The sequence below is a fragment of the Gasterosteus aculeatus genome, chromosome 16 (genome assembly GCF_964276395.1).
Source record: "Gasterosteus aculeatus chromosome 16, fGasAcu3.hap1.1, whole genome shotgun sequence".
Taxonomy (NCBI): domain Eukaryota; kingdom Metazoa; phylum Chordata; class Actinopteri; order Perciformes; family Gasterosteidae; genus Gasterosteus; species Gasterosteus aculeatus.
Window position 1 is genome coordinate 4,749,121 of NC_135704.1, and position 14,963 is coordinate 4,764,083.

The 14,963-nt window shown below is 44.2% G+C and overlaps 3 long non-coding RNA genes across 3 annotated transcripts; 1 reads left to right on the forward strand and 2 right to left on the reverse strand.

Annotated features, from left to right (window-relative positions):
* Window positions 1–363: 363 nt before the first annotated feature.
* Window positions 364–1,356, reverse strand: LOC144388835 (uncharacterized). The gene is made up of 3 exons (XR_013453104.1): window positions 1,169–1,356; window positions 787–1,078; window positions 364–692 (listed from the first exon to the last, which is right to left on the reverse strand). It is a non-coding gene; the product is annotated as an uncharacterized LOC144388835 (long non-coding RNA).
* A 3,974-nt stretch (window positions 1,357–5,330) lies between these two features.
* Window positions 5,331–6,323, reverse strand: LOC144388855 (uncharacterized). Its single transcript, XR_013453122.1, has 3 exons — window positions 6,136–6,323; window positions 5,754–6,045; window positions 5,331–5,659 (listed from the first exon to the last, which is right to left on the reverse strand). It is a non-coding gene; the product is annotated as an uncharacterized LOC144388855 (long non-coding RNA).
* Window positions 6,324–9,639: 3,316 nt separating this feature from the next.
* LOC120833543 (uncharacterized) lies at window positions 9,640–14,156 on the forward strand. The gene is made up of 8 exons (XR_005714347.2): window positions 9,640–9,765; window positions 10,163–10,236; window positions 12,320–12,466; window positions 12,556–12,849; window positions 12,945–13,004; window positions 13,170–13,241; window positions 13,347–13,512; window positions 13,848–14,156. It is a non-coding gene; the product is annotated as an uncharacterized LOC120833543 (long non-coding RNA).
* Window positions 14,157–14,963: the final 807 nt, after the last annotated feature.

Below are 14,963 nucleotides of genomic sequence, written 5' to 3' on the forward strand. Positions count from 1 at the left end.
CAAACAGTTTTTGTCCGGGGTGGGAGGGGTCGGCTACGATCTTTTTAGCTCGCTTCAGAGCTATTACTCCTTATTGGATGAAACCACAACTTACGAACTAATAAAATCACTCGTGATTGGCAGCAAAACCACACGTGGGCAGACCAGGCTTGAGTTTCCTTGTTCATGATTGGATGAAACCACAACTTTTAATCACTCGTGATTGGTTGGCAGATCTGTCGCTATTGGTCACCCGCCTCATTTTATTTATATATTCATATTATGCTGTATATTCATTTCATGGTTATCCTGTGCAGGCTACTACACTATTATTAGGATACCAACCAGGACATCAATGAATTTATAGAGAAAATTTGACACATGTTTATGCAAAGAAAGAGCTTTATTAACAACACACAAACAACAACTACATACAAAGTGAGGATCTGCCCACACTTGGGTAACGGCGGTTTAAAAACTACAGCTCAGTAAACTGTCCGTTTGCCTCCTCGGGGTTGTAGACCGTCACTGGCGCCGTGTTTTCCGAGGCAGGTCTGTTGTGCAGGCGGCTCGTGTGCGCGTGGCGACCGTACAATCCACCCCGAGACCCCGCCAACAATGCCGTCCCCTCCGTCCGACGCGAGCTCCACGGTGGCGGAGTTCCAGCGTTCCACCTCGTCATCAGCCAGCGCACTTTGTCTCGATTCCAGCAGCTGTAAAAACAACAATGAATCAGTACTGTGCGATGCGTACGGACACAACACATCTATCAATGCACCTGAAACAAGTCAGCAAATAAATTCTGACCGTCTTTCTTCTCGCTCGACTCCGCGCTGAATCCTTCGCAGCTTCCACCCGCAATGAGTGTTCCGGCTGGAAAACCTGAAGCTCCTGCGTCCCGTCTCTGAATACGTCTCACAGGCGGCTGGAAAACAATTAAATGAGTGTGGTATGAATACAAAAAAAATCAAACGCAAGTCACAGTAACATTTAACAAGGAAGGAGAAACAGTGTCACTTACACACAATGACGTTGTCTAAATCTGGACTTTTCCCGGAGCAAATACGAGGTCACCGCCTCATTATGAGGCGAGATTAGTCTGTGAAAACAACATGTACAGTTATGATCGGTATATATACATATATATTCCCTTATACCGCAGAATGAAAGCATATTCTGTAAATCTGACCCTTGCTCCGGTTCGTAGCGCCTGTAGTTCGTCTCGGAGTTGTGAAGACGGCGCACCGCTTCCTGTAAACGACACGGCAAAGAAAATACACTTTAATGAAGCTGTTTCTGCTCACTTGTAAGGCTACTAGGCTACTCTTAGCTTAGCTTGAGGCTACGCTACTTTTAGCTTAGCTAGCAGTCATCGAACGTATTCTTACCCTATCTTGGGATCGTGCGCCCGTCTCCTGTTCTATGAGTCGGTTCCTCTCCTCCATGGACACAAACCCGCAGAGTCCCGAACGCTCCAGTGGAGCGAACCGCTCGTTGATATCGTCAGTTTGTTGTTGGGAGTTGACGAGACGATCCACTGAGAGCATTCAGCAGCTTCTTCTCGTCTGTCTGCGGACCGGCCGAAAGTTGGTGACCGCGGAGAGGAGTTGAAGGCGAGTTGAACGCGAGACGTCGTCCAGCCATTATTCACGAAGCAGCAAAAACCAAACAAAGGAACTGGAGATACAGTTCTTCTGAATATAGTAACACACGTGTCTGTGTATGTCGTCTTGCAAGTACTGCTGTCGGAGTCATGCCTATGACCTCACACGTGATTGGACGAGGAGTCTAAGGGTCCTCCAATCACATACGAGGTTATTGTTATACGGAAGGACCAGTATTTTAGGAAGACAAATGGTTGGGACTTTGAAACAGCTGATATGCTTTATGTAAAGCAGTGTTTTGGTGTCAGCAGAACGACTTTCCCTAGAAATCTGTACAGTGGTGCCTCTTTCTCCATTCCACCAGACACTCTTGAGTCTGACAGACATGCAATGTTGACAATGTATCATCACATGTACCCTTGTGTCACTGAGGTTGAATGTTTTGCCATGACATGTAAACGGGTAACATATATGAATGTAACTCACTCAATCGATAGATGCAGAGCATAAAGGTCAGCATATGTTCATGCTAAGTGGTGTGGAAACACTAACAGTTTTGAGGAACCCGTCCTTGAGCCTCTAGCAGAACTACGACCAGCGATTATAAAGCAGTTTATAGTTGTTAATGTTGTGTCAAAGGGTACGGCATTTAAACATGTTCTTGCACAAGTTTCCTGGCTTCATCCCCACCCGGACAGACATTTTTATGGAAAGCCAATAGAAGTTTGGGGCTTGCAGGGAACAGACACGTCATACCCAGCATCATTTCTGCCAGTTGAGCGCATTGCTAGAAGATGTGTGGTTAATACATCCTCTGTGCATTTAAGTAAGACCAAAGAAAAGGTCACTGTAGTCCTGCCACTATGCACTGTAGTTGAGCTCTAGCAGACTGTGATCTCTGCAGACCCCTCATGCTGATTCAAATGTTGTTTGCATGGAATGCTCATTTTACCTTGATTAAAACTAGTTTTTTAAAGAAGTTATTTTGTGTATCTTTTTTACATAACATTTGTCATTGCTAATGGCGTACACAGTAATCTAGCATATTTGAATTAAATAAATCAATTCAAGCTAAAATGTAAGAGTCTATAATTAGGCTACTGAGCCTGATCTATTTGTACCAGAGATTTTCTTACCTTTTAAAAAAATGTCACCTGGGCTAAAACTCCCTCTGCGACCCCGATTTGCATTTGTATAGCTCACAGCATTTTCATTTACATGTCAAAGCCTGTAAATGTACTGAGCCTGATCTATTTGTACCAGAGATTTTCTTACCTTTTAAAAAAATGTCACCTGGGCTAAAACTCCCTCTGCGACCCCGATTTGCATTTGTATAGCTCACAGCATTTTCATTTACATGTCAAAGCCTCCCCTAGAATTAGGAGGAGGGGGGTCATGGGGGCACAACTGCCAAGGGAGGCCCACATCAATTTCTGACAATTTACGGCAGTTTTCGGCGTTGCCCGCAAATTGCCGCAAACCTGAAATTCCACGACAATTTACAGTGCCGCATACTGCCGAAAATCCCACATTTCAGTCAGCAAAGTTGGTCATTTGGGTTTATGATGACAGTAATAAACCAATAATAATAACAGCAGCAGGTGTGTTAGAACCCTCATTTATAGATTGTTTACTTATTACATTATAAACAAGATAACAATTCATCTGCAACTTATGGCATTTCTGGAGTAACATTTCCAGGTATATTACACAGCATCATGCTTTAAGCACGCAGTAACTTACAATGTTTTGGCCATCTTGTTTACAGACCACAACTTGTTGAATTCAGCCCTTCACCCTTGCAATCTGTATTTAGCCCTATTGCTTTAAAAACGTATTTTCAATGTGAAATGCAATAATATTTATGGGTATAGCAACAATCTAACGCATTAGCAACACCAAACACACGAAAAATATTCTGGGATGTTTACTTTTGGTCCAGGTCATCATGCTGCACGCTAGCATGCTGCAAGCTAGCATGCTAACTAGCTTAACAAAAAGGACCGTCTTTCCCGTATCGAGTGGGCAGCACAAGTAAAACACCTGGTTATAGTTCCAGGTGTGCTTCATTCAAACACTCACGTACGTACAGAGTATTGGAGCCGGTAGTCGTGGTTCTATCAGTCCGTTCATGTCGCTCTGCTGCTGTAACTTCACCTCGTGCTGCACCCGGTCGGAGCTCTGCAGGCGTCTTAAGAACTTGCGCATGCGTTTTACAGATGTGAGCGGAGTTGCGTGTTTACAGTACAGTACAGTACAGTAATGTTTGAACCTGCCCGCATTATTATGTCTTAAACGCATCTTATTAACAGCACGCAGTCCATAGTTTCATATTTATGACGTTTTAAGTGAAATATTAAATACGTTGGAATTACGTCTTCGCGTAGACCAAATTTCGCCGACCAGTTCATTAATTATTATGAAAATCTTAACGTTAATATCGTCTATCTACCTTACGTTACAACATGACACATTTATCAACAAATTTTGGAGACGTTTTCTGGCATGTTGATGTTTCATCCCATATTTAGCCGGTTGAAAAGATGTTGAAATGAGGTCTTAGACGTTCACCCAGATAGCAAAAAACATCGGCACGGCTTCTATTTGCCGCCGGCGCTAAGCTGTTGGCTATAGGTGCGTCCCGCTAGCGGGGAGACAACGTTTGCCGCCGATTACGTCACTCACATTCCTAGCGAGATGCCGCCGGCAAACCGGAACTGCAGTGTTTTTTTGTGTTCAGAAGTCTTTTGGGCGGGGGCTAAGACGGTGGTGACTTTTCCCCAAAACAAGGTTCGCCTTTTCCCCCCACAGGTTATACTGTTACTACGCATGCGCAAGGGTTCTGTTCTGTGCGCGACCGTCGGTGGAACAGCTAGCTAGCAAAACAACCCACCCCGCCAGAACGGAAGTGGATTGCATAAATGGGCGGAGTTTAGGATGTATAGCGGAAACGGCTCATAAACTTGTCCATAGGCCTACATTTTTCCCGGCTTAAGAAGCAGATGATTGGCTTTCCCGCGGGGGGGGGGCGGGACATGAAGTAGATGATTGGCTTTCCAGCGGGAGGGGCGGGACAAACAAGAGACAAAGTGACAAGTGACAAAGTGATGAATTGCAGTTAAAGTGGCATGTGCAGTATGAGGGGGAGTGACCGGTGGAGTGTTATAGTCAGGCAGTGGGGGACCGGGCTCTGTTGATCATCCCGACTGCCGACGGGAAGAAACTGTGGCAACTGTGTGTGGCGGGAGGTTTTGGTCCTGATGGACCTCAGCCTCCTGCCAGATGGAAGGGGCACAAACAGGTTTTGTCCAGGGTGAGAGGGCTCTAAGTCCTGGAGAGACGGCAGATTGCGGCCAATCAGCCGCCTGCCAAATGGAAGAGACACAAACAGTTTTTGTCCGGGGTGGGAGGGGTCGGCTACGATCTTTTTAGCTCGCTTCAGAGCTATTACTCCTTATTGGATGAAACCACAACTTACGAACTAATAAAATCACTCGTGATTGGCAGCAAAACCACACGTGGGCAGACCAGGCTTGAGTTTCCTTGTTCATGATTGGATGAAACCACAACTTTTAATCACTCGTGATTGGTTGGCAGATCTGTCGCTATTGGTCACCCGCCTCATTTTATTTATATATTCATATTATGCTGTATATTCATTTCATGGTTATCCTGTGCAGGCTACTACACTATTATTAGGATACCAACCAGGACATCAATGAATTTATAGAGAAAATTTGACACATGTTTATGCAAAGAAAGAGCTTTATTAACAACACACAAACAACAACTACATACAAAGTGAGGATCTGCCCACACTTGGGTAACGGCGGTTTAAAAACTACAGCTCAGTAAACTGTCCGTTTGCCTCCTCGGGGTTGTAGACCGTCACTGGCGCCGTGTTTTCCGAGGCAGGTCTGTTGTGCAGGCGGCTCGTGTGCGCGTGGCGACCGTACAATCCACCCCGAGACCCCGCCAACAATGCCGTCCCCTCCGTCCGACGCGAGCTCCACGGTGGCGGAGTTCCAGCGTTCCACCTCGTCATCAGCCAGCGCACTTTGTCTCGATTCCAGCAGCTGTAAAAACAACAATGAATCAGTACTGTGCGATGCGTACGGACACAACACATCTATCAATGCACCTGAAACAAGTCAGCAAATAAATTCTGACCGTCTTTCTTCTCGCTCGACTCCGCGCTGAATCCTTCGCAGCTTCCACCCGCAATGAGTGTTCCGGCTGGAAAACCTGAAGCTCCTGCGTCCCGTCTCTGAATACGTCTCACAGGCGGCTGGAAAACAATTAAATGAGTGTGGTATGAATACAAAAAAAATCAAACGCAAGTCACAGTAACATTTAACAAGGAAGGAGAAACAGTGTCACTTACACACAATGACGTTGTCTAAATCTGGACTTTTCCCGGAGCAAATACGAGGTCACCGCCTCATTATGAGGCGAGATTAGTCTGTGAAAACAACATGTACAGTTATGATCGGTATATATACATATATATTCCCTTATACCGCAGAATGAAAGCATATTCTGTAAATCTGACCCTTGCTCCGGTTCGTAGCGCCTGTAGTTCGTCTCGGAGTTGTGAAGACGGCGCACCGCTTCCTGTAAACGACACGGCAAAGAAAATACACTTTAATGAAGCTGTTTCTGCTCACTTGTAAGGCTACTAGGCTACTCTTAGCTTAGCTTGAGGCTACGCTACTTTTAGCTTAGCTAGCAGTCATCGAACGTATTCTTACCCTATCTTGGGATCGTGCGCCCGTCTCCTGTTCTATGAGTCGGTTCCTCTCCTCCATGGACACAAACCCGCAGAGTCCCGAACGCTCCAGTGGAGCGAACCGCTCGTTGATATCGTCAGTTTGTTGTTGGGAGTTGACGAGACGATCCACTGAGAGCATTCAGCAGCTTCTTCTCGTCTGTCTGCGGACCGGCCGAAAGTTGGTGACCGCGGAGAGGAGTTGAAGGCGAGTTGAACGCGAGACGTCGTCCAGCCATTATTCACGAAGCAGCAAAAACCAAACAAAGGAACTGGAGATACAGTTCTTCTGAATATAGTAACACACGTGTCTGTGTATGTCGTCTTGCAAGTACTGCTGTCGGAGTCATGCCTATGACCTCACACGTGATTGGACGAGGAGTCTAAGGGTCCTCCAATCACATACGAGGTTATTGTTATACGGAAGGACCAGTATTTTAGGAAGACAAATGGTTGGGACTTTGAAACAGCTGATATGCTTTATGTAAAGCAGTGTTTTGGTGTCAGCAGAACGACTTTCCCTAGAAATCTGTACAGTGGTGCCTCTTTCTCCATTCCACCAGACACTCTTGAGTCTGACAGACATGCAATGTTGACAATGTATCATCACATGTACCCTTGTGTCACTGAGGTTGAATGTTTTGCCATGACATGTAAACGGGTAACATATATGAATGTAACTCACTCAATCGATAGATGCAGAGCATAAAGGTCAGCATATGTTCATGCTAAGTGGTGTGGAAACACTAACAGTTTTGAGGAACCCGTCCTTGAGCCTCTAGCAGAACTACGACCAGCGATTATAAAGCAGTTTATAGTTGTTAATGTTGTGTCAAAGGGTACGGCATTTAAACATGTTCTTGCACAAGTTTCCTGGCTTCATCCCCACCCGGACAGACATTTTTATGGAAAGCCAATAGAAGTTTGGGGCTTGCAGGGAACAGACACGTCATACCCAGCATCATTTCTGCCAGTTGAGCGCATTGCTAGAAGATGTGTGGTTAATACATCCTCTGTGCATTTAAGTAAGACCAAAGAAAAGGTCACTGTAGTCCTGCCACTATGCACTGTAGTTGAGCTCTAGCAGACTGTGATCTCTGCAGACCCCTCATGCTGATTCAAATGTTGTTTGCATGGAATGCTCATTTTACCTTGATTAAAACTAGTTTTTTAAAGAAGTTATTTTGTGTATCTTTTTTACATAACATTTGTCATTGCTAATGGCGTACACAGTAATCTAGCATATTTGAATTAAATAAATCAATTCAAGCTAAAATGTAAGAGTCTATAATTAGGCTACTGAGCCTGATCTATTTGTACCAGAGATTTTCTTACCTTTTAAAAAAATGTCACCTGGGCTAAAACTCCCTCTGCGACCCCGATTTGCATTTGTATAGCTCACAGCATTTTCATTTACATGTCAAAGCCTGTAAATGTACTGAGCCTGATCTATTTGTACCAGAGATTTTCTTACCTTTTAAAAAAATGTCACCTGGGCTAAAACTCCCTCTGCGACCCCGATTTGCATTTGTATAGCTCACAGCATTTTCATTTACATGTCAAAGCCTCCCCTAGAATTAGGAGGAGGGGGGTCATGGGGGCACAACTGCCAAGGGAGGCCCACATCAATTTCTGACAATTTACGGCAGTTTTCGGCGTTGCCCGCAAATTGCCGCAAACCTGAAATTCCACGACAATTTACAGTGCCGCATACTGCCGAAAATCCCACATTTCAGTCAGCAAAGTTGGTCATTTGGGTTTATGATGACAGTAATAAACCAATAATAATAACAGCAGCAGGTGTGTTAGAACCCTCATTTATAGATTGTTTACTTATTACATTATAAACAAGATAACAATTCATCTGCAACTTATGGCATTTCTGGAGTAACATTTCCAGGTATATTACACAGCATCATGCTTTAAGCACGCAGTAACTTACAATGTTTTGGCCATCTTGTTTACAGACCACAACTTGTTGAATTCAGCCCTTCACCCTTGCAATCTGTATTTAGCCCTATTGCTTTAAAAACGTATTTTCAATGTGAAATGCAATAATATTTATGGGTATAGCAACAATCTAACGCATTAGCAACACCAAACACACGAAAAATATTCTGGGATGTTTACTTTTGGTCCAGGTCATCATGCTGCACGCTAGCATGCTGCAAGCTAGCATGCTAACTAGCTTAACAAAAAGGACCGTCTTTCCCGTATCGAGTGGGCAGCACAAGTAAAACACCTGGTTATAGTTCCAGGTGTGCTTCATTCAAACACTCACGTACGTACAGAGTATTGGAGCCGGTAGTCGTGGTTCTATCAGTCCGTTCATGTCGCTCTGCTGCTGTAACTTCACCTCGTGCTGCACCCGGTCGGAGCTCTGCAGGCGTCTTAAGAACTTGCGCATGCGTGTTACAGATGTGAGCGGAGTTGCGTGTTTACAGTACAGTACAGTACAGTAATGTTTGAACCTGCCCGCATTATTATGTCTTAAACGCATCTTATTAACAGCACGCAGTCCATAGTTTCATATTTATGACGTTTTAAGTGAAATATTAAATACGTTGGAATTACGTCTTCGCGTAGACCAAATTTCGCCGACCAGTTCATTAATTATTATGAAAATCTTAACGTTAATATCGTCTATCTACCTTACGTTACAACATGACACATTTATCAACAAATTTTGGAGACGTTTTCTGGCATGTTGATGTTTCATCCCATATTTAGCCGGTTGAAAAGATGTTGAAATGAGGTCTTAGACGTTCACCCAGATAGCAAAAAACATCGGCACGGCTTCTATTTGCCGCCGGCGCTAAGCTGTTGGCTATAGGTGCGTCCCGCTAGCGGGGAGACAACGTTTGCCGCCGATTACGTCACTCACATTCCTAGCGAGATGCCGCCGGCAAACCGGAACTGCAGTGTTTTTTTGTGTTCAGAAGTCTTTTGGGCGGGGGCTAAGACGGTGGTGACTTTTCCCCAAAACAAGGTTCGCCTTTTCCCCCCACAGGTTATACTGTTACTACGCATGCGCAAGGGTTCTGTTCTGTGCGCGACCGTCGGTGGAACAGCTAGCTAGCAAAACAACCCACCCCGCCAGAACGGAAGTGGATTGCATAAATGGGCGGAGTTTAGGATGTATAGCGGAAACGGCTCATAAACTTGTCCATAGGCCTACATTTTTCCCGGCTTAAGAAGCAGATGATTGGCTTTCCCGCGGGGGGGGGGCGGGACATGAAGTAGATGATTGGCTTTCCAGCGGGAGGGGCGGGACATGTGCATACAGTCGCCATCTTTACCGTGACGTATTTTTCTTAAAAACACGTGTTGAAGTGGCGTGTCTCTTACATGGTTCTACTCGAAGTTGCTACAGCCTGGAGTCTGAAGTCATCGATGTCGAGTACCATTGTTTAGGTAAGTACATTTTAATCAGTAGTGTAAATTGTAGATACACGGTTCATTCCGAGTGCGGGGGGCGCCGGACTAATGCCATTGTAGTTATTATGAAGAAAAAAAAGTTCAAATGTAATATGAAGTCAAACCCTTCTTAAATATAGTTGTTTTGCCAAGTTTCGAAGTGCTGCCGTCTGTTTATCTGCACACAAAAAAACGACCTCACCAGCCCAGCCCCACCGGTTAACTTTTGGTGTTTTCTAACAGATTTGTAATTCTGTGAACTGCTGTACATTTCATGTTAGAGGACAATTCAATGAATACATTTGGCGGATCTTTCCCCCCCCCCCCCACGGCATAACAACTGATTCCTAACGTTAACAATGCGTTTTGTTCCTTTGTTCACATTTTCTTGCAGATACCTTGACCAGAGCATTACCAGTTATCTTCACCCAAGTGACCTACTGTTGGACAATCTTTTTGGATTTAAAGGTAAATGCATTGTTAGTCACAATGTCTAGTTACTGGGCCAAAAGGAGAAGAATATTCAAAGGAGTCGAGAGGGATAAAAAGGAAATTGCGGCTGCAAACAATGCTCTACTTGCTCTCTTTCCTGACTTTGACCAAGTAAATCCCCATGTTAATGAACATCTACATGGAATGGCTACAACAAGCCATGTACAAACTGTAACCCCTGTAGCACAGGAAATAATTGTTGATGAGGCATGTGAAGCTGGTGAGATGTTTTCCTCAAGCACAGAAGATGATGAAGAGGAAGAGGACAAAATTGGCAGGGTGGGCTATTGACAACATGATCCCACATGTGGCACTTGGTAAGCTTTTAACCATTTTGTCCAAGGATCATCCAACCCTTCCTAAAGACCCAAGAACCCTTCTTAAAACGGTGACTTGTGTTAAAACAATAGAACTCTCAGGTGGTGTATACCATCACTCTGGAATTGAAAGTGGAATACTATCGCAGGTGTTGATGTCTCCTGAATTGCAGAAGTTGACGTCAGTTTCAATGCAAATTAATGTTGATGGACTTTTCAAAAGCTCAAATGCCCAGTTCTGGCCAGTTCTTGGTTTAATTGAGCAATACGTGGGTATTGTCCAGCAAAACAAACTTCCGTTTGTCATTGGTCTCTATTATGGAAAGAAGCCAACCAGCCTTCACTTTTTGAATCCTTTTGTAGAAGAGGCACAGCGGCTTGAAGCGGAAAAAGTTTGTTTGAAGGGAGAGCACTTTCTTTCAAAATATCAACATTCATCTGTGACGCCCCTGCTCGTGCGCTTGTTAGAAATGTGAAAGGTCAAAGTGGATATTATGGGTGTGACAAGTGTATTCAAAAGGGGGTCCATTACGAGAACAGGATGACTTTTCCTCAAACAGATGCTACTCTAAGAGTAGACGATGCACTCTGTGATGAACTTTCTGATGACAGTCATCAATGTGGAGAAACGCCATTGTCATTGTTGTCTGTTGGTTTGGTCACGCAGTTCCCATTGGATTATATGCATCAGGTATGCTTTGGAGTGACAAGAAAGCTGTTACACCTTTGGCTAAAGGGACGGCGGCCGACAAGATTTTCGCCCAGCATGGTAAAAGAGCTCTCCAGAGTACTCCTGACCTTTACACCCCATGTTACGTGCGAGTTCAACAGGAAGCAACGATCCATGGAAGATGTCGAGCGTTGGAAAGCTACTAAATTCAGGCAGTTCCTCTTGTACACTGGACCAGTCAGCTTAAAATGCCTTGTACCAACTCAAGTGTACAACAACTTCATGCCGCTTTCAGTTGGCATCACCATCCTACTGAATGTGTCCCTGTGTGCTGACCTTGCAGACTATGCACACAGAATTTTGGTTCTCTGGTTGATCACTGCAGCAAGCTTTATGGAAAAGAACAAGTGACATACAACATGCATGGATTAGTGCACCTCAGCCAAGATGCCAAAAAGTATGGTGTCCTTCATAATATGCTTCCCATTTGAAAACTTCCTTGGGCGCCTGAAGAAAATGTTGCGTAAGCCTACACAACCACTGGAGCAGGTTGTTCGCCGATTGTCAGAGAGAAGTCAGCACAAAAGAACAAACTTCTCCAAAACAAGATCCTTGAGAGAGCACAACCATGGACCACTCCTCACTGGTCTTTCTGTGAAAAAGCAGTATGCGGAGTGTTACTTTCAAGACTTTGTTGTGAAATGTTTGGAGGGAGACAACTGTGTCCTGTTGGAAAATAAGGACATAGAATAAGGTAAATAAGGTCATACAGAATGTCGTTGTTGATGAAATGGACAACACTTTGGTCATCTACAAGAGGTTCCGGAACATGATCGATTTCTTTACTTACCCTGTGGAATCTTCCACGCTGGCCATTTTTCATTTATCTGGCCTATCAGATACACTCCACTTTACGCACACAGCAAATGTGCAGAAGAAATATTATCTTATTCCTTGCACGGAAGGAAAGGCTGGTTTTCCGTTGATTCACTCGTGAAAATTACAGATTTCTTTGAAGGGGTGAGAATTTTGCCTAAAAATGTGTATTGTACAATTCTTTCTTGTATTTTAGATGCTGTTTGCCATTGTTCAGTTTATCGACGAGGAGGGGCCATATGCTATTGGCCCCCATTTACCCTCCGCAAGAAAGACAAAGGCAACATTTTAGCCATCCGCTGCACCTGGGAAAAACATCATTTTAAGTTCATGAAGGGAGCAGGTATGAGGCATGAGACTTGTGCATTTTTTTTTCTTCTGTCACTTCTTTGTTTATGGCCCATAACTGACTCTTATTGTTCCCTGATCTAGAATCTTGGCAAGAGGCGAAAAGATATTTGGAGCGCTTCCAAACAGGTTCCAGCGTTGAAACAACAACAACAGCCGACGACGACAAGAAGAGAAAGCGGAAGAGAATCTTAAATTCCAAGTACAGACCCCAGGCCTCTTCGGATGAAGAGGAGTCTACTCTTCCGGATGCACCAGCTTTGCTGAGTTTTGAAAGAAGTGTTGCCGGTAACAAGTTTTCCGTGCTGCCCAATGCTCCAGAAGTTTCATTCGGGCTAGAAAACCAAAACGTTGAGCCATCTGTAGACTTCAGAGCTGGTATGTAAAATGTTTGGTGTGATGCTTAATTTGTGATCCTGCCACTAAACTATACCATTTGTTAGATTTTCACATTTCTGTTTCCTATTTTTCAGAATAAGGTTTCTCACCAGTGCTCCAGTCTCCACTTCTAAGAGCCAAGAGTTTGAGTACAAGTAAGTGACGTTGTTTGTCTAAGACTATTGCTTCTATTTAAGATTAGGAATCCTTTTATGCATAATCTGTTCTTCATTAGGGCACTTGACTGCCCTGGATGAAAGGTGTCTAGGTTGTCCAATTCAATAAATATATGCAATAACTTGTTGTCAATTTATCAATAGGAGAAAGTCAACACTCAATGGGCCCTTGGACTCCCCGGAAATCACGTGTACAGCAAGTTTCCAGCTATGAAGGTATATTCTTGACCTATATCTCATAATATAGTGGTAATATAATGATCTTAGTCTTAAATTTTGACTGACTAAACCCTGCAGAATCCCGTTTTTTGTGTTATGTAGATTTCCAGAGACTCCAGGCGGAGCTCCAAGCCCTGAGGGAGGAGAACCAAGCCCTGAGGGAGGAGAACCAATGCGCGAGCAGCTTCGGATGACTGCAGCTCACTTCAAGAGCAGGTGAAGCAAGTTGGGACAATGATCAAGACGTTTGCTCGCACTGGGCTATCAGGTACACTGCATATTCGACAGTCTGAATTCACAGCCTGTCACATTTGATATGAGAAGCTTCAGCGAAATGTAATTTGGAGCACTTTTTTGGACTTTCGGCTCTGGTTTTTGGCCATCAAATGTGGGAAGGACCTGAAGACAACCGTGTGGAGAATGCTTCAGAGTATCTTCTCAAATCGCCTTTCAATTTCAACAACTTCGACTGGTGTAGGGGCTAAAGCTTGTTTTAAAGACCTGTTCCTGAAGACCATTGTTCAAAGTCAGTTAGATATTCTCTTAAGTAGATGTGTATGTGATGTGTATTCAAATGGAATGACAGATCTCTATTTTCTACAGGGGCCATACGGAAGAATCCGGCAACCCAGGATGCCACTGATGAGGCGGTCCAGGTTAATGTAATGGGTTACCTGAAAGGAGCATCTGGCCGCAAAGGTGGAAAAAGGCGCCGCACAACAGAGAGGGACCCACAGCCGACTCCTCAAACCTAGGCTTGTCTAGACTACTGACACCCCTGCATGTTCTCTGTGTGTGTGTGTGTGTATATATATATTTTATGTATATATATCTTTTTTATTTATATTTCAGTGTGCTGACACATCTTGTTTCAATACTGTACTGAAATGTGGAAATAAAACGTCAAATGGAAATTTGTCTGGTTTGATCAATCATTATTCTAGATAAACTGCATGCTATAAACCTTTTATTTATATAAATAAATATATATATATATATATATATATATATATATATATATATATATATATATATATTACAGATCGCTCCAAAATAGCGTTTGCCTCCGGCGGGCCGCGGTAAAGCTGCCTTTGTTATAACTGCGGCGGTTGACCTGCTGTCCGTCCGCGAATGGAAGGCGGTCCGCCGGCAAACGCGTTTGCGAATACGCCATTCTGCCGCTGCTACGATCTCTGGCAAACCGCCGGCGGCCCGCTGACTCATTGCTATCTGGGCAGACCTCATTTCAACCCGATTTCAACCATATTTCAATGTTGAAATTACGTCTTGTGCTCACTGGGTAAGCCTAGTTTATGCATCTGCGTTTTCAGAGCGACGCAGACACAAGACCCCCTTGCGTGTTCCTTGCGTGCCTTTTCACACCTCCTTGCATGCGTCGACCCATTTTTAATTTTTCAAAAGCGACGCAAGCCTCCCACAGCGCACAAGGCTGTGATTGGTCTGCTAACTACATCCTTTACGGAGTCTCACATTTTCGGTTTTGTAGCACAATACCTCCATTATTAAAACAAAGAATGTTTACGAATGTTTTGTCGGAAGAAATGCAAAAATATGACCACTTATACAAGCCGTCATTGGCGGGTTGGATTCATGGTCTCCGCAAACGCCGGTTTGCCGGTTCGAGACGTGAACAAAGGAAAATACGGGACAAATGTATCCACGATGAAAAGCAGCAGTGGCGATGCACGGGGCTCGAAG